At 45.2% G+C, this 19094-nt stretch overlaps 1 protein-coding gene and 2 pseudogenes across 1 annotated transcript in view; 2 read left to right on the top strand and 1 right to left on the bottom strand.

Moving 5' to 3' along the window:
- C1H1orf94 (chromosome 1 C1orf94 homolog) overlaps positions 1 to 19094 on the bottom strand; it is a 145719-nt gene that overhangs the window by 92934 nt on the left and 33691 nt on the right. The gene's annotated exons all lie outside the window — the stretch shown is intronic.
- Positions 1777 to 3500, top strand: LOC134600786 (F-BAR domain only protein 1-like; annotated as a pseudogene).
- Positions 3392 to 4372, top strand: LOC134600777 (F-BAR domain only protein 1-like; annotated as a pseudogene).

The raw sequence follows: 19094 nt of genomic DNA, 5'->3' as shown, positions 1-19094 counted from the left end.
ACGACCTAGAGAAAAAACCTTTGACAATCACCTAACTCTGAGACATCCGTCAACCAGCGATTCCTGACCAATGTGAAGACCTTCAATCGGTACATGGACTGTCCATCTAGCTATATAAGTCAAATGATACTAGCATCCCAGGCCAAACAGGAGTGACCGAAAGTCCAGAAACGCAGGCTACACGACCCGAAAGCAATCTGGATCCTGCTCCGGGCCCAACTACACTCGGGCCACCATGCCAACAAATGGCCTCACCTAATCCCACAGGCTGATCGCGATAACGGCTCAACACTCCTGGCTCCCCTGAAGGAGTCCATGCCACCAGCCGGAGGTGATGCATCAACTCCCCATGCCGAACACACTTGGAGGAGAGCATCCAGCCCTGAACAAAACATGATCCATGAGCCTGAGGAAGCAGATCGGGACCCCTTTGTTCATCCGTGAGGTGGAAAGGGTCCACCGCTGACGGATTCCGCCGGTCTGCGGTCTCGAGGAGGGTGGGACGAGAGATCCTACACTCGCCGGCGTCTCTCCAAAGACTGGAGAACCAATTCGTCTTCAGGTCCAACTCCCGACAGAAAACCGTCCGGAAGAATCGTTGCCTAGAAAAAACGGAACCGTAGATCTCCTTCGTACCCTTCGAGGGAGTATGGGGTCGGATACCTCCCAGGTGGTTGAAGCCAGCAGGCAAAGGGGCACAGGGCCCAGCTCCGTAGGGAAAAACAGGTCTAGGTGGGCTTCGTGGATAGGTGTGCTTGACCATAGTCTCAGGGTGCGCTTGACCATAGTCTCAGGGTCCTGTCCTGAGCACGTCATATACGTGGCGACCAGGCTCCGAACTTCAGGGATATGGCTACCTTGACCAGGAGCCAGGCCTGGGCATTCCGCCTGACTCTTCCTGCTGATTTCTCACTCCAGCAGTCTGCGGATCCCTCAGTGTCCGAATCGCGCCAGATGTTCGGGTAGAGACCATTCCGAAGACCTAGATGTCGAATCTACCAAGGGTGAACCCGGGATCGCTGGAGGAGTACAGGAAAGCGTGCTTGTCTACTACGCTCATCGTCGCCCCTTGCGAGGATGTATCCCCTGTCGTCCTTGCCACTAGGGTGTTGGCATCATAGTCCTTGTTCCAATCGTCCCCTCTCTCCGAGGGGAAAACTTGTCTGCCCGCCGTTCAGCTAGGGCTGTCATGGGTGGGAAGGGTACGGAGACCTCCTCCCCTGTGCCATATAGGCGGCTGTGCCTGGCTTGCAAGGCCAAAAGCATTGGGTCCAGATGCCTTGCCAGAGCCTTACCCTACCGGGAGCGTGGTTCAGGGACTTCACCCTTCCAGTAGCACCTCTGTGCACCTGTCCTTTCTCGCCTAGGAGAGTCTGACTCAGCTGAGTCGTCTGCCGTCTGAAGGGCCCTTCTAGCGCCCCATCCTAGAAGAGCTTGAGGGAACCTGGCCTAAAACCCTTCTCCTGGAGGCGCTTTCCATCGCATGAATCTACACCTGCTAATAGCATTACCAGGTGAAAGGTTCCGTGGGGATAACCTTTAGGAAACGAGTCAAAGCAGGCCAATCCATGTGGCACAGTCAAAGCAGGCCAATCCGTGTGGCACAGGCACAGCAGGCCAATCCGTGTGGTACAGGCACAGCAGGCCAATCCGTGTGGCACAGGCACAGCAGGCCAATCAGAGTGGCACAGGCACAGCAGGCCAATACGAGTTGCACAATCACAGCAGGCCAATCAGTGTGGCACAGATGTAGCAGGCCTGGGTATGAAGGCAGCCATGTCGGAGGTTAGTCCTGTAGGCATGCAGGAGGCAAAGTCATTTAATCCACAGCAATTGCAGGATCCACTGGCGGCACAGATTGGCTGGCCAGTGCAGATCTAACCAGAAATGGGCTGTGCACCCCTTCCGAGAGGTCCTCTGTACATAGGTACCCTTGACAAATAGAGGGGGGGGGGGGATGCGTGAGGCTGTAGGGCCCAACCAGATGTCTAAATAATCTGTGCTCCCACTAAGGGACAGTGACACAGTAGAAATCGAGAAATAGAATAAGCCCCCTAGTAGTGCTAAGAGCACCCATAAGCGATAAACAACCAATGTGTCAAAGCCGGCAAAATAAAAACATCTACTTAGGTACCTAAATTGCAGAGTCCAAGAATCACAGACACCCAACACCAATGGTAACCATCCAGGACTAAAAACAATCAAAGGCAGAGAAGATACAGAGGGGATATGGGAAAGTTCAAACTCACAGTTAAGTGAATAAACCAAAAGGATACCTAACCTAATGAAATGCCATAGGCAACTGTGTAATGATATAGATACAGTACACACCTATAGTAACAGACAGAGCACTGTGCTTGGTGAAAGACACTCACGTGCAAATTGGGCAGGTTCAAGAATTTAAACACCATATGGAAAATGTAGCTTTAGAAAAAACTGATCAGGAGGTTTGCAGAAACTAATGGTACCGGAACAGAGCATCCAGAGGCTGTGGAGTTTGAAGGTGTTCGCTTCCCCATGTCTATAGAAGTTGTAAAGCATACATGGTCAAAATCTTTCCATATTCGAGGCTTCAGCCAGAGAGAGAGAGACACTCACCCTGTGGAATCCTCCGAGACAGTATGTGTGGAGATTCCTGATGTAGATGATGAGGGTTTTACAATCCGAAAATGTAACCATTTCTGCTTTTAACTGCTGTTCCTCAAGTAACTCTGATTTTGACGATGATGATGAGCCTTGGCAATTCCGGTTTCTGATCAAGCTCCCTCAGGTTGGAGACGGTGAAGGGGACCAGGACGTTTAGATGCAGAGTCTATGAGACACAGTGGGATGTCTGATACAAGCACCAACAGCTGGGGTGTCTGTTCGGCGACAGACTACACGGACAACAGTGGGTGTAGCCGTTACTAATGAAGACTCCCAAAGACTTGTTCAAACAGATAAAACTGCTGTAAATTACTCCAACACTCCGCCATCCACATTAACCAGCAATTGTGATGCAGGTTCAGAAAGCTGATCCATTCCGTTGCAGGCTTTATTTGGTCCTCTACTGGAATCTGCTTTTGAGCCAGTCCGGTTCACAGGGTATCCTGCATACAATCTCACCTCCAGACCATCTCCATTTCCTTCCTCCTCCCCTGAGAATGTAGAAGACTCTGGTCTAGATTCTCCCTTTCACCCTTTTTCTGGACCGTCACCAGATTCTAGACCCTGGACTCGTCATGATGACTCTTCACCTGGTGATTCTCTTCTAGCTCCCACTTCTTGCTCAGACTCTCCAGCAGATCTCACTACTGTTATGACATCTGAAACACAAACCTCTGAAACCAGAGAAGCCTGGGAGGAAGAAATAACAGCCCATAGTCCTCCAGTCATACCAAAGCTGTGAAACATGGAATCATCATCCCCTAAACCTGATGCATGGGACTCTTCAAGCCTTCATGACCCTTTTTGTTCTCACACTCAGCTCTCAGTCAAAGCACCCCATATTCCTAGGAGTTGTAACCTGAATATTCCTATGAATCAGTCCCTGTTGACACAAAACTTAGTATTCTTCACTCAATGATCATGGATTCTTCTCTCCTCCATCCTTAGGATTGAGGATTATCACATGGGCCAAATCCAGTTATCCTAGGATCTCAGGAATCACTTTCAGTGAAATACCAAATATGTTCATGCTGCATTTGAAGGGGGGAATATAGAATAGATTAACATTTCTGGAGAGCTCACAATATCCTTTCCAGGTATTTGCGGGCAGCACTCCACCCCCAGTGCTTAGTTTCCAGCTGGTTCACACTTCCTATGTAGAGTATTTCACTCCAAATTCTGACATCCTGAACTTTTCTATACCCTTCTCAGAGTGACCCAAACATTAGGAATTTCTGGCTAAACATGCCAAGTTATCTGCAGAACATGCCATGTTATCTGCAGAACCTAGCAGAGCATCAAACTGCTCCATACTACAATGTTAGGTTGCTGATATATCAGGTGTTTAAGCCAGGCCTTTCTGCTGCACCACTGCATCTTTCCTCTTCATGGATCTGTGGCCCCTCATCCAATGAATTTTACAAGCTGAACAGGATTGACCTGTGTGACCTTAAAGTTATGCTTCCCCTAGTAAAACCTTTGTCCAACCTGACGGCTGATCTGGCAGATCCGACAAATATCATCCTGGAAGGAACGAGAAGGTTTGGGAAGGTAAGGTGCTCGATGGCAGCCACTTTGCTCTCAAAGCAATCCTTCTCCAGCAGCGGCTCAGTTTACATGTGAGGATAGTAACTTGTCAGGTGTGGATATAGAACTGGCGGGCTCAGGATACAGAATGTCGCTGGTCAAGAAAAAGTTTGCAGCAGGTAAATAGGTAGTTTGCTGAAGGATGTCCCTGGCTTGCTCATCTTCGACCTGTTTGAGATCAATCTACTTCTGAACTTATTGCAATTGAAGCACCTTCAAAATTGCACTTTTTGGCAGGAGCTTCCATGCTGGTCATATCAAAAATATATAAAGTGGGAGGGACAGGATGAACTAAAATTTGATCCCTGCCTGGCATAGCCACCATTTTAATATGCGTACCTCCTATGGTGGGAAACCTTTGACATTTTAAGATGCTTGCTCAATCTTTAGCAAAAAGGATCTTGCAGTTTGTGAAATATGAAACATTTTCAGACTTGCACACCCAGTATCAAGTAACTCTCAGATAAATTGTAAACATTAGTACAGTGACATGCTATTGAAGGATTACAACATTGTGAAACTCCTCTGCTACCTAGGTAGCAGGCTTCTGAAACGGGGTGGCAAGTACTTGGCAGTTACTAACACTCGGAACTTATGGAAATAAATGTGTTACTTTTCCATAGCGTGTATGTAATGAGATGGTCACTTGCACATAATGTATGTATGTACAGAATTTTTGCTATTGAAGCTCATTCTTAAAGTGACCATGTCATCATTGCAATTCTAATCTGTTTTCGATCACAGTGATGATGTGGACCTATCAGAAATTAGGTAAGTCTATTTAAGGCTTGTTGTAGCCCCCATTCATTGCCCTATTGTGGTTTCTGTTAGAACCTGGTTAAGCGCTCCTAGTGATTCCCTTGTGATTTCCTATGTTTGACCTCGGCTTCGTATTTGACTTGTGATTTCTGGTATCCTGATCCCGGATTCGTATTTGACTCATGATTTCTGGTATCCTGACCCAGGCTTCGTATTTGACTTGTGATTTCTGGTATCCTGACCCCGACTTCGTATTTGACTCATGATTTCTGGTATCCTGACCCCGGCTTTGTATTTGACTAGTGATTTCTAGTTTCTTGACCCAGGCTTCGTATTTGACTCGTGAGTTCTGGTATCCTGACTCCGGCTTCGTATTTGACCCATGATTTCTGGTATCTTGACCCCAGCTTCTTATTTGACTCGTGATTTCTGGCATCCTGACCCCGGCTTCGTATTTGACTTGCGATTTCTAGTATCTTGACCCCGGCTTCATATTTGACTCGTGATTTCTGGTATCCTGACCCCGGCTTCGTAATTGACTCATGATTTTTGGTATCCTGACCCAGCTTTGTCTAGACTCTGAATATTTCTGTAATACTGACTGTTATTTATCTTGACCCTGGTTCTTGTTGTATTAATAAATTAAGTCCGGCAATTCTAAGGCTCGGGAATATGTCTTTCGGATCCACCTTTTCTGGGTTTCCTCTTTCCTGCATGTTGGGGTACGACTCTTGTGACATGCTTGGCACTCAACATACAACATTTTTTTAAAAATCCACTTGCCTGAGTGCAAACCCACATTGAATGTATAGTAAGCAAAAATAAAGGGTGCACTCCAAGGTTTTAAATCCAAAAAATCTGTATTTGATAGGGTTTTAATTCAAATCAAAATCATCTGTGCAAAAAATAATCAACGTTTCGACCCATTCAGGCCTTTATGAAGATTTATAAATATATATGCAAATAGGCGGCCAGGACCACATATTGCAGGCTAGCTAAAGTGTACAGGTGTGGTAAAATGCCACCCCTGTCAAAGTGCCGCCTGGCCCTTATTCAAATCTTAATAACTTGCATGAAAAATCAAGTGAGTGGTACAGAATAGTAGATGGTTCCAATTTAGTTTCCATATCCATATAGATGATACACAAGTCTTCAGTTATGTTTCACCTGTGTTGCTCAACAATCTACTTCCTCCTCTCTCCTTGTCTCCTTCTAATGTGGCAACGGAGCAATGGACTGGAGGAGGACTTGACAAATCGATTTTATTTTAAAATTCCATTATCTTTAGTCAACAAAAAAAATTGCCTACAGTCAGGAAAATAAAACATTACATATCTTAAGATGCTTTTCTGGCTAACTTTGAGTTGATTATTTATATTTTGTAAGTAAAATTGGGTTTAATCTCAATGCTTGTCTGTTAGGATTGCATCTGGTGAATAAATACCTATGCAAAACTTCATGATTGAATGCAGTTTTACAGGATCCTAAGCCACTTTATATACATTATAAATTCTTAATTATTTTTGTTTTATTCGATAGTGTTCCTAATTGTTGCTAATGCCATGGCTATGTTTATCTTTAAATAAATGCAATAGGCAAGACTGCAATTTGGAAACAAATTAATACGTGTAGTTAGTAAATGTTTATGCATCACAAACCAGCCTGTTCTTGCAGACTATGAGAGATCCTTTGCCTTAGTTATATCCAAGGATGGGCCTCATTCATCAAATTCATAGTTAGCATAACAAATTCCCATAATTTATTTAAAAATCCTAAAGTGTTATTAGTGGTATTTCTCTTCTTCTTATAATGTGTAATGCAACATAGAAATGTTCTAATTATCAACAAATCAAAACCTCACAGTATGCAGGAAACAAACCAGAATTAAAAGAACTCAAATTTCTAAAGTTTGGAATAAGCCACAGGCAATGAAAAAAGGCTCAGCTAATCAAAATATACTGAAAATTTACTTGTATTGATTTTCATATTAATACCACTCATGCTAGTCTTCTGGTGTGCCTGTAGCTTTTAATATAAAATCAATGCACATAGATTTAAAGCTCACTTTGATTGGTGGCCTTAGGCTAGTCTGTATGTTAGACTTCATAAGGATTTGACTTGTATTTCGAAAGAGGGATTAGGATTTGAAGTGGAGAGAATTCCAGAAGCGCAATGACTACTGTGTATTGGGAGAAAGTATACTAACATATGCCTTGCTTTGAGTGAAAATAGGGAAAGGCTGACTATAATAAAACATTTTCTATACATTCTTTAGAAATACATGATATAAAAGCACAGAACTGTCCTCTTTGCAGTTTAAATCACTAGGGAATCAACCTGTGATTTTTTTTTATCTCTAACTAGCATGTCAGTGAATTAATGTTGTATCAATCATTTTTGCAGATGGTGCACTGCACTAGACTTAGAGATAATGAACAACTTACATACAAATGTTGTAATATTGGTAATAATAAGGGAAGGTTGCACAAAACCAAAATAACAAGGACATAATAAAGATATTAATGTATATATTTATATATATATATATATATATATATATATATATATATATATATATATATATATATATATATATATAATAAATATATGATGGTGGTGTGTAGGGAAGGCTTACCCTAGTGTGTTCTAGTGACATGAGGGTGCCTCTACTGTGAGTATTCGTCAATCTACGCCCGGTTACAAGGGTTGCCATACTCCTTCACTCCGGCACAGTCTACCATGGGTATCATGGACAAGTCCCACCCTGTATATCCTTTAACTCTATTATTTTACTCATCTGGTAGGCCCTCTTTATTTACAGGCCTAGCCTGATCAACGGTTCTGGCACACTTCAACTGAGTTTACCTAGGTAGGTGGTACAAACACTGCATTGTTTCCCAATCACAATATATATAGTGATGTCGCGAACACAAAATTTTCCGTTCGCGAACGGCGAGTGCGAACTTCCGCAAATGTTCGTGAACGGGCGAACCCGGCGAACCGCCATAGACTTCAATAGGCAGGCAAATTTTAAAACCCACAGGGACTCTTTCTGGCCACAACAGTGATGGAAAAGTTGTTTCAAGGGGACTAACACCTGGACTGTGGCATGCCGGAGGGGGATCCATGGCAAAACTCCCGTGGAAAATTACATAGTTGATGCAGAGTCTGGTTTTAATCCATAAAGGGCATAAATCACCTAACATTCCTAAATTGTTTGGAATAATGTGCATTAAAACATCAGGTATGATGTTGTATCGATCAGGTAGTGTAAGGGTTACGCCGCGTTCACAGTGACAGACCAAACTCCCCGTTTAATGCACCGCAAAAAAACGCAAACAGTCCATTTGCACAACCGCAAACTCCCCATTTGCACAAGGTTGGATACCAAGCTAGCCATGTCCCGTTCCTTGTCCTCACTGATGTCATTGAAGGTCTCTTCCTCCACCCAGCCACGTACAACACCAAGGGTCCCCGAAAGGTGACAACAAGCCCCCTGTATTTTTATTTTTAAATGTACACTACTGTTACACCAGATATGAGTTGCACTGGTGTGGCACTGTGCCCTGGCAGGCCCTGAAACGTACACGTGTGAAGGAAACTGACTGCTATTATTTCACAGTCAAATTTCTAGTTTATTTTTTAATGTACACTACTGTTACACCAGATATGAGTTGCACTGGTGTGACACTGTGCCCTGGCAGGCCCTGAAACGCACACGTGTGAAGGAAACTGACTGCTATTATATTACAGTCAAAAAAGTTTTTTTTTGTTTTTTTTTAAATGCAAGCTATTGTGACACCAGATATGAGTGGTGGCACTGGGACCACCTTAAAAATAATGGATATTGCTAAAAATCATGATCACTATATACAGAGGCGGCTCTAGACTTTATGAGGCCTTAGGCGAAACGCAAACATGAGGCCCCACTAACAAAAAAGTGTCACATATACACATTGACGCACTGTCTACCTGTGTATGTGCCTGAGAGTGTGTCTGACAGAGTATCCTTGTGTGTGCGAATGTATGTCTCTGTGAGCATGTTTGTGTTTTTGTCTGAGACCCTATGTGTATGGGGTAGCTGATGGTGAGAGGGAGCGGGGGGTGTGATGGTGAGAGGGAGTGGACGGTGATGGTGAAAGGGAGCGGGGGGTTGATGGTAATGTGAGAGGGAGCAGGGGGTGATAGTAATGTGAGAGTGAGAGGGGGTAATGTGAGAGTGAGGGGGTTAATGTGAGAGTGAGAGGGGGTAATGTGAGAGTGAGAGGGGGTAATGTGAGAGTGAGAGGGGGTAATGTGAGAGTGAGAGGGGGTAATGTGAGAGTGAGAGGGGGGTAATGTGAGAGTGAGAGGGGGGTAATGTGAGAGTGGGGGGGGTAATGTGAGAGTGGGGGGGTAATGTGAGAGTGAGAGGGGGTAATGTGAGAGTGAGAGGGGGTAATGTGAGAGTGAGAAGGGGGTGATGTGAGAAGGAGGGGGTGATGGTGAGTGGGGGGAAGCTGAGGGTGGTGACGGAGGGTTATGCTGAGGGTGGTGATGCTGAGGGTGGTGGGGGGTAATGCTGAGGGTGGTGAGGGGTGATGCTGAGGGTGGTGATGCTGAGGGTGGTGGGGGGTGATGCTGAGGGGGGTGATGCTGAAGGTGGTGGGGGGAGTGATGCTGAGGGGTGGTGAAGCTGAGGGTGGGGTGAGGCTGAGGGTGGTGGAGGGTGAGGCTGAGGGTGAAGGGGTAATGGTGAGGGTGGTGGGGGTGAGGCTGAGGGTGGGCAGGGGTGAAGCTGAGGGTGGGCAGGGGTGAAGCTGAGGGTGGGCAGGGGTGAAGCTGAGGGTGGTGGGGGGTGAAGCTGAGGGTGGTGGGGGGTGATGGTGGTGAGGTGATGGTGACGGTGGTGGTGGGTGTAGCTGAGGGTGGTGGGGGTGAGGCTGAGGGTGGTGGGGGTGATGGTGGGGAGGGGTGATGGTGAGGGGTGATGGTGGTGGGGGGTGTTGGTGGTGGGGGTTAAGCTGAGGGTGGTGGGGGGTGAGGCTGAGGGTGGTGATGGTGGATGATGGTGGTGGGGAATGAGGCTGAGGTTGGTGGGGGGTGATGGTGACGGTGGTGGGGGGGTGAAGCTGATGGTGGTGGTGGGTGTAGCTGATGGTGGTGGGGGTGAGGCTGAGGGTGGTGGGGGTGATGGTAGGGAGGGGTGATGGTGAGGGTGGTGGGGGTGATGGTGGGGGGTGGTGAGGCTGAGGGTGGTGGGGGGTGAGGCTGAGGGTGGGGAGATGGTGGTGGGGGTGAGGGTGGGGTGATGGTGGTGGGGTGAGGCTGAGGGTGGTGGGGGGTGAGGCTGAGGGTGGTGATGGTGGTGGGGAATGAGGCTGAGGTTGGTGGGGGTGATGGTGGTGGGGGGGGGGGGGGGTGAAGCTGATGGTGGTGGGGGGTGTACCTGAGGGTGGTGGGGGTGATGGTGGTGGGGGTGAGGCTGAGGGTGGTGGGGGTGATGGTAGGGAGGGGTGATGGTGAGGGTGGTGGGGGTGATGGTGGGGGGTGGTGAGGCTGAGGGTGGTGGGGGGTGAGGCTGAGGGTGGGGTGATGGTGGTGGGGTGAGGCTGAGGGTGGTGGGGGGTGAGGCTGAGGGTGGTGATGGTGGTGGGGGGGGTGAAGCTGATGGTGGTGGGGGGTGTACCTGAGGGTGGTGGGGGTGATGGTGGTGGGGTGAGGCTGAAGGTGGTGGGGTTGATGGTGGTGGGGGGTGAAGCTGAGGGTGGTGGTGGGGTGAGGCTGAGGGTGGTGGGGTTGATGGTGGTGGGGGGTGAAGCTGAGGGTGGTGGGGGGTGAGGCTGAGGGTGGTGGGGGGTGATGGTGAGGGTGGGGGTGAGGCTGATGGTGGTGGGGGGTGAAGCTGAGGGTGGTGGGGGTGATGGTGGTGGGGGTGAGGCTGAGGGTGGTGGGGGGTGATGGTGAGGGTGGGGGTGAGGGTGATGGTGGTAGGGGTGAGGCTGAGGGTGGTGGGGGTGATGGTGGTGGGGGTTGAAGCTGAGGGTGGTGGGGGGTGAGGCTGAGGGTGGTGGGGGGTGATGGTGAGGGTGGGGGTGAGGCTGATGGTGGTGGGGGGTGAAGCTGAGGGTGGTGGGGGTGATGGTGGTGGGGGGTGAGGCTGAGGGTGGTGGGGGGTGATGGTGAGGGTGGGGGTGAGGGTGATGGTGGTAGGGGTGAGGCTGAGGGTGGTGGGGGTGATGGTGGTGGGGGTTGAAGCTGAGGTTGGTGGGGGTTGATGGTGATGGTGGTGGGGGGTGAAGCTGAGGGTGGTGGGGGGTGATGGTGGTGGGGGTGATGATGGTGGTGGGGGTGAAGCTGAGGGTGGTGGGGGGTGAGGCTGAGGGTGGTGGGGGTGATGGTGAGGGTGGGGGTGAGGCTGATGGTGGTGGGGGGTGAAGCTGAGGGTGGTGGGGGTGATGGTGGTGGGGGGTGAGGCTGAGGGTGGTGGGGGGTGATGGTGAGGGTGGGGGTGAGGCTGATGGTGGTGGGGGTGATGGTGGTAGGGGTGAGGCTGAGGGTGGTGGGGGTGATGGTGGTGGGGGTTGAAGCTGAGGTTGGTGGGGGGTGATGGTGATGGTGGTGGTGGGGGGTGAAGCTGAGGGTGGTGGGGGGTGATGGTGGGGGGTGAAGCTGAGGGTGGTGGGGGTGATGGTGGTGGGGGTGAGGCTGAGGGTGTTGGGGGTGATGGTGGTGGTGGGTGAAGCTAAGGGTGGTGGGGGTGATGGTGGTGGGTGAGCCTACCTTTCCCTGGTGGTCCAGTGGGCTCCCTGGGGGTCCGGTGGCCCCTGCTCCCGGTCTGCAGCTCCACAGAGCTGCAGACCGTGTAATCTCGCGAGATTCAGAGCGTTGCCGTGGTAACCCGCGGCAACGCTCTGATTGGCCAATTCTCGCGAGTCACATGGTCTGCAGCTCTGCACACTGCGGAGCTGCAGACCAGTGTCTGCGGTGGCCGGCCTGGCAGCAAGGAGGGGCCTCGCACCCGGCGGCATACTGGGCAAGCCGCCGGGCCCCCTCCAGGTGTCAGGTCTTCGGTCACTGACCGAGGACCTGACACACTCTGCCAACAGGCGGTTTAGGCGGCCGCGAGGCCCCAGCCAGCGCGAGGCCTTAGGCGGCCGCCTAAACCGCCTAATTAGAGAGCCGCCTCTGACTATATACTTTCTCTACAAACCTCTAAAACGAACCAAACTACTCATCCATCCGCTATACCACTTTATCCCACCTAGAACTAGTGCCTAGTTAAAATACTTGACTCTTACTTACCCACACTCAGTCATGCCACACACATTTCACCACTACTCTCACTGAATCCCTCTGACTACGGCTAAATTCATTTTCTACATCAGAACACTACTCCTAAGATTGGGTTGTATCCATGTCTCGGGTCTTTCATTTAGAATAGGGGCAGCTTCGGTCTCCATCAACACTGACACTCCAGTGCATATTATTAAAGGGACTCTATAGTCTACATATAAAAGCAAGAAAGACAGGTCCCCCAGCCTTCCTTCTTGCTTTTATATGTACTTTCAATACTTTTAATATTAAAAACTTACCTCCGTTCCAGCGCCGAGCTCCCAAACCATGCCGCGCCCCCTTGTTCGTCAAAATGACGAAATCGCGGGGCCCGATAGGACGCTTCTCTGAGAGAAGCGTCATTGCTCCCTTGTGCACATGCGCGACTTCGCCGCACATGCGCAGAGACTTCAGAGGGCGGCCTTCATGTGAGACTATTCTTTTTACCCTTAGTAGTTGGCTATATGGTAATCCATTTTTTAAATGTGTCGGATGAAAGCTGGAATAAGTCAGTAGATTGTTGCGGTCAGTGGGTTTTATATACAAATCACTCTGCAGGCAGTTACCTGCCCTCTGGACCTGGACATCCAATAAGGGAACAGTCGTAATGTCGCAATACATGGTGAATTTAATGTTAGCATCAAGTGTGTTTAATGAATCAAAAAAATTTGTTGGAGCGGCACGAGGGCCCAATTACAGGAATTTTTTGATTCATTAAACACACTTGATGCTAACATTAAATTCACCATGTATTGCGACATTACGACTGTTCCCTTCTTGGATGTCCAGGTCCAGAGGGCAGGTAACTGCCTGCAGAGTGATTTGTATATAAAACCCACTGACCGCAACAATCTACTGACTTATTCCAGCTTTCATCCGACACATTTAAAAAATGGATTACCATATAGCCAACTACTAAGGGTAAAAAGAATAGTCTCACAGGAGGATAAGGTGATTACGGGCCTAGACTATATGGCCAAAAAATTCATAGAGAGGGGCTATCCCACACAGGTGGTTGATAACCAGCGACAGAGGGTTGATACCCTTTCCCGACAAGATACTCTATCGGGAACCAGGACCACAGAGAAAGTAGAAAGACTCACACTTGTCACACCATATACCCCACTCAATAGGGACATTAGACAAGTTATATTGAAGCACTGGCAACTTTTCCAGGGAGATACCCAACTACCCCCGATATTCCAACAACCACCGCTCTTTACTTATCAGAGGGCCTCCAATTTGAGGGACATGGTAGTGAAGTCAGATATTGGTACCTCTAAAAAACAGACTAGGTTTTTCTCAGAACCCAAGAAGGGCACCTTTCCTTGTCTTAACTGTTCACATTGTAACAGTGTCATTAAGGGGGAATATTTTGTTCATCCTAGATCAGGTAAAAAAATTTTTGTTAAAGATTATTATACATGCAATTCGGACTTTGTCGTGTATGCTCTAAAGTGTCCCTGTGGGCTCCTTTATGTGGGGGAGACCATCAGGCCAGTGAAAGAGCGGATAGGGGAGCACAAAAGGAGCATCAGGGCGGCATTATTACACAATAAAGTGGAAGCTCCGGTACCCAGACATTTTAAAATACATGGCCACAACGTGAACCAATTGAGGTTCCAAATCCTAGACAGAATCCCACCCCTACGAAGGGGGGGAGACAGACAGAAGCTCTTACTCCAGAGAGAGACCAAATGGATCAGTATCTTGGAGACTCTGTCACCGCTAGGACTTAATGAGGATTATGACCTTAAACATTTCTTATAAAATATTTATATCCCGATATCCTCACTATTGTCTGATCTGGGATTTTGTGCTCCGTACAGAGGCTCCCCTTGACCAATTTTGGTCCGTGGCTCTTTCCTGCCAACAATTTGACTCTTAAGGGTCCGCTACCTGTCGCTATTACAGGGTCCCCCACAGACAGGGTCTAAGGACACAGTGGGGTCATAGTAGACAGGTCGATTGCATTGAACTAGTTACCTTTTCCTAATAAACCTGTTAAAAAACTTTTTCTTCCCCCTCCCTTTCATTGTCTATTTAATACATTTTTTGTATAATTTTTTTAAAAATTTTTTGCAGTTTTAACCAAATCTCTATTGGAGAATATAATAGTTGTTCTTTCTTTTTCATACAGCTGGTTACCCAACTAGCTTTCTCACAACAAGATTTCGCTTTTCCCTCTTGATCTCCTGTTACAGGTGAGCATTAACATAACGATACAATATATTATTCTGTGTTTTAAGTGTATGCAAGTCTGTCTATAAGATATGCATCCATTGATGCAGTACCTATGCATTATCATTGGTGTACATATTAATCCATTGTTTATATAAAATTTATATCCTTATTCTCATTGGGGTTTATATATAGATCCCTACTGCACGGTCCGATTCACATTTGTATCTGTAAATGCATTGTGGTAACACAAACAACCTGTATTTTCGCTAGCTTAAGAATTCTATCAGAATGCTCGTTTTCAATAAAGTTGTGTGAAATACGCATGACGCAATGACGCAATGACGCACGTATGCGTCGGAATGCGGAAGTAGGACCGTGGACTTAATGCGGCAGGGTTTGCCGCCTAATCTGAGGATATTTAAACCCTGATGTTTTCCTTTTGACAGCACGGACACTGGGGCCACCGAAGGGACGCATATGTCCCGAGCGCGCAGCCCATTCACAAGGAAAGCTCACAAGGAAAGCCCTTCTATCAACTACAGTCCATCTCCAAAGGAGCCTTATACTGCCGATTGACTTCATTGACTACAAACAGATCTGACCAACCACCAGCGGATACAGAGTGGTGATTACTCTTTCTACCATCAGGAAATCGTTTTATTCATCCCTTCCATCCAGACCATCTCTTACAGACTACAGCACCTTCCTACAGGATACAGCATAAAGAAACAGACGACATTGGTGAGATCTACCCACAGATAGTGGGCAAACATATAGTGCACTATATACTGGACTGCCACTTATTAGGACTTTTATATTTTTTCATCTCTTTCATTTTTTGCAGTTTTCTCATTTTTTCATTATTTTTCCATTTTTTTCATTTTTGCAGTTTTTTCATTTTTTATTCTTTTCTTTTTTGCCTTTTTTTCATTTTTCTCTTTTTTGACTCTTTTTTTCTTTCCAATTTTTTCCATTTTTTTCACTTTTTTGAACTATTTATTACACATAGGAAGATACTGTGTCTAGATAGATATTTGTACATAGTTTGTGTATATAAGATGAATTATGTGCCAATCTGATGAAATACCATTATCTTTATGAATTATACTTATAAGCTTTACAATAAATACTATGAAATTAAGCATAGGTTTAACATTTATTTATGCTATTGATTGAGTGCGGTATTCATATTTGTTTATGATATTGATTAGGAGGTTTCTTAGTAGGGTTATACCTCGAATACCGGCACCTAACACTTAATTGAGTGCCAGCACAAATTGTTTTTTTGATAATATATAATAAGCACAGGTTACTGGCTATGTGGGGATAATGTATAATAAACACAGGTTACTAGCTATGGGAGGATAATATATAATAAACACAGGTTACTGGCTATGGGGGGATAATGTATAATAAACACAGGTTACTGGCTATGGGGGGATAATGTATAATAAACACAGGTTACTGGCTATGGGGGATAATGTATAATAAACACAGGTTACTGGCTATGGAGGATAATGTATAATAAACACAAACACAAAAAAAAAATAATAAAAAAAAAAAAATGAATGCAGCTTCAGAATTAATCTAAATTGTATGCTGTCTAGGACCTTCGGCTCTCCAGATGTTTTGGACTACATCTCCCTTGATGCTTTGCTAACATTATGCCTGTAAGAGCATTATGGGAGATGTAGTCCAAAACATCTGGAGAGCCGAAGGTTCCCCACCCCTGGTCTAAGAGGGGGGAGGGTCTGGGAGGGAGGGTCTGCTGCTGATTGGCTGGAATGTGTCTGCTGACTGTGAGGTACAGGGTCAAAGTTTACTCAATGATGACGAATAGGGGGCGGACCGAACATCGCATATGTTCGCCATACGTGGCGAACGCGAACACGCTATGTTCGCCAGGAACTATTAGCCAGCGAACCATTCGGGACATCACTAAATATATATATATATATATTTTAAATATTAAACAAAAATGTCCTTATGCATATTGCAGACTATGAGAGATGCCAAAGCGGACATCTTATAAAATGCTCTTTCCAATAAAGCATTGTCTAAATTTTCAGTAATGGGTATAATGATTTGCAATGCAATGGTCCATTGGACAGATAACAATCTTTTTTCTAGGTAAGTAAAACACAGCTTAAACAGTTTGATATCTGCTGTTGCCTGAGTTTAAATTGCAGATGCTGGATACATGACCCAATGTGATACTCTGTTTGCCAGTTATTGTTTTTTCATTTATTTTTTAACAACACAATTCATTAAGATTGGTAAAAATGCAGCAATAAGCATAAGGACATTTTTGTTTAATATTTAAAAAGATATTGCAATGCATATTTTAATTTAAAAAAAAAAATCAACATTGTTTTAATTTTTAGATTTTTGTAGTACTTCTGCTCTGTGATGTATATTTAGGAAAGTGACTCCCAACATCCCAAAGCAAATTTTAAATGTTACTATGTATTCATCATTGGTTTTACACTGTTACTGTCAAATGTGTGTGCATGTCATTTATTAATCTCTGAGTTGTAATGTCATTGTCAATTACAATATATTATATTACATTATTATAATAAATACCACATCTCTACAGATTGGCTCTTCAGCTGACTGAGAAACTAGCTGTTTTTTATGAAACAGAATAATCTAAACGTGCATGTTTTGGTTAAGTATACCTTCTAGAAGTTTCAGTAGTTAGATTAGAAGATAAGATACTGTAGAAAATGAGTGCAGATTCATTTAAATTCCATGTTAGAAAGGACCATAATTTTTCCAAACTGTATATACACATGCACAACTAGTGGATGGAAAACATTAGATGAAATTAAATCAGATCAGGTGAGACATATGGTCCCTGAAACCTCCATTGTGTTTGTTTTTGTATTAAGTTGCCTTGATATCCCTCTATACTGCATTACTTTTTTGTAGCAATAACAGAGGAGATTACGTCTAGTGTTTTGTGACACAGATAGCTGTGAGCATGTTCTGTCATTGTTCTCCTAGTTGTTGTACGAATTCCCTTGATATACTGGAACCATGGCAACCCAACTCAACTTACTCCCCAATTCAACAGTCATTCATATGAGCATGCATGCCCTTTTAACTCGTGATGAACCCGAAATAATATATAAGTCTTCCACCTATGCTGAAATGAATGACCCGTGATATGGTGCATATTTTGTTAAGCTGGACAATCATATTGTTTATCGCATCATTTCTTTCACTTTGGTTATTTATTAAGAAAGAGTTATTCCAGGTCAAATACATTGAGATTTCTCTTGTTTTCAAGTACAACCACAAGAATTATGAATCTAAACAACGGATTTCTTCAGAATAGTTATCTCTGAATGTATCAGATACTGGGCTAGTATAAGTGTAAACTAAATATGTCTTATAGTTAAAGCCAAGATACTCCTACATTGAAGCGTCAACACTACATACAAGCACACCTCTGTGTTAAGCACCAAAATTAAATATAAACATACCACCGCGGTCAAAACCAACACTACACATATATGTATGCTTGCATTCAAATGCTAACACTACTTTCAAACACAGACATTCCCTACATTCACACAAACATACTCCATACAAAAACACGCTTACATTTAAACACACAAACACTACTCAGTACTATACACAGCCCTACAAGCATGGGAAAATGGTAGAGCCCCAGCTGTCAAAGCATTGTTGTAGTTGCACGACAGATAGGGATCAAGCTTGCGATAATAGGGGGGCCCAAAAAATTCTCGCACTAGACCCTTTGTACTTTAGTTCTGCCACTGCTTTGGGGTGGATAGTGTGATTGCATGCCAGGGAGGGGGCAGAGTCCAGGGGGCCCAAGCAAATGGTTACCCAGGGTCCAGTCAATATTAAAGACGGCCCTGCATCAAACCCAAAACATGGACAGTGCTTAATTGAATGAGTGTATGTGTAAACAAATATGTGTATAAACCAACCAGCAGCATTCACCCCACAAAGTGATAAACAATACAAAACCAAAAACAAAGAGATGAGCTTGTAGTAATACTTATAATACTTATACTTAAAATAACAATAATAATAATATATCTTACGTAGAGACCTATACAAAATAACATGAAGAAATACTAGTGCAGATAGTCTGGCCTAGCAAACTATATAGATGTATTAACATATATGGGGGTTAAACATGTACGAGAGCATAATCAACCCTGTTTCTAGGTCAGAGAAGTTACCCTGGAGAGGGAATGGATACCACAACCATGTAATTTTATAGGTTTCTACAGAAGAAATAGTATTATTGTTATATATTACTACAAGCAAGTCTTTTTATTTTTGATTTGTATTTATAAAAAAACAGCCATTTGCACAAAATACTGCCATCCTGAACTTTTGTTATTGTCAGACAAAGTGGTTCAGTCGAAATTAATTTTTTCTCAGTGCAAGTCTAGAAAGCAGATACCAACTATAGATATATTAAGTTACAAAAAGTCGCCCTGAGGTTCAAGTAACATTCATAATCCACTTGACCTTCAGTCCCAGGGTTTCTTATTTCCAGAAGCCCTAGATGTCTTCCCTCCTTATGATACTAATCCCATGTTTTGTTGCTCTCCCTG

The sequence above is a fragment of the Pelobates fuscus genome, chromosome 1 (assembly GCF_036172605.1).
Source record: "Pelobates fuscus isolate aPelFus1 chromosome 1, aPelFus1.pri, whole genome shotgun sequence".
In the NCBI taxonomy this organism is placed as follows: Eukaryota; Metazoa; Chordata; class Amphibia; order Anura; family Pelobatidae; genus Pelobates; species Pelobates fuscus.
This window is presented reverse-complemented; position numbering and strand designations above follow the sequence as displayed.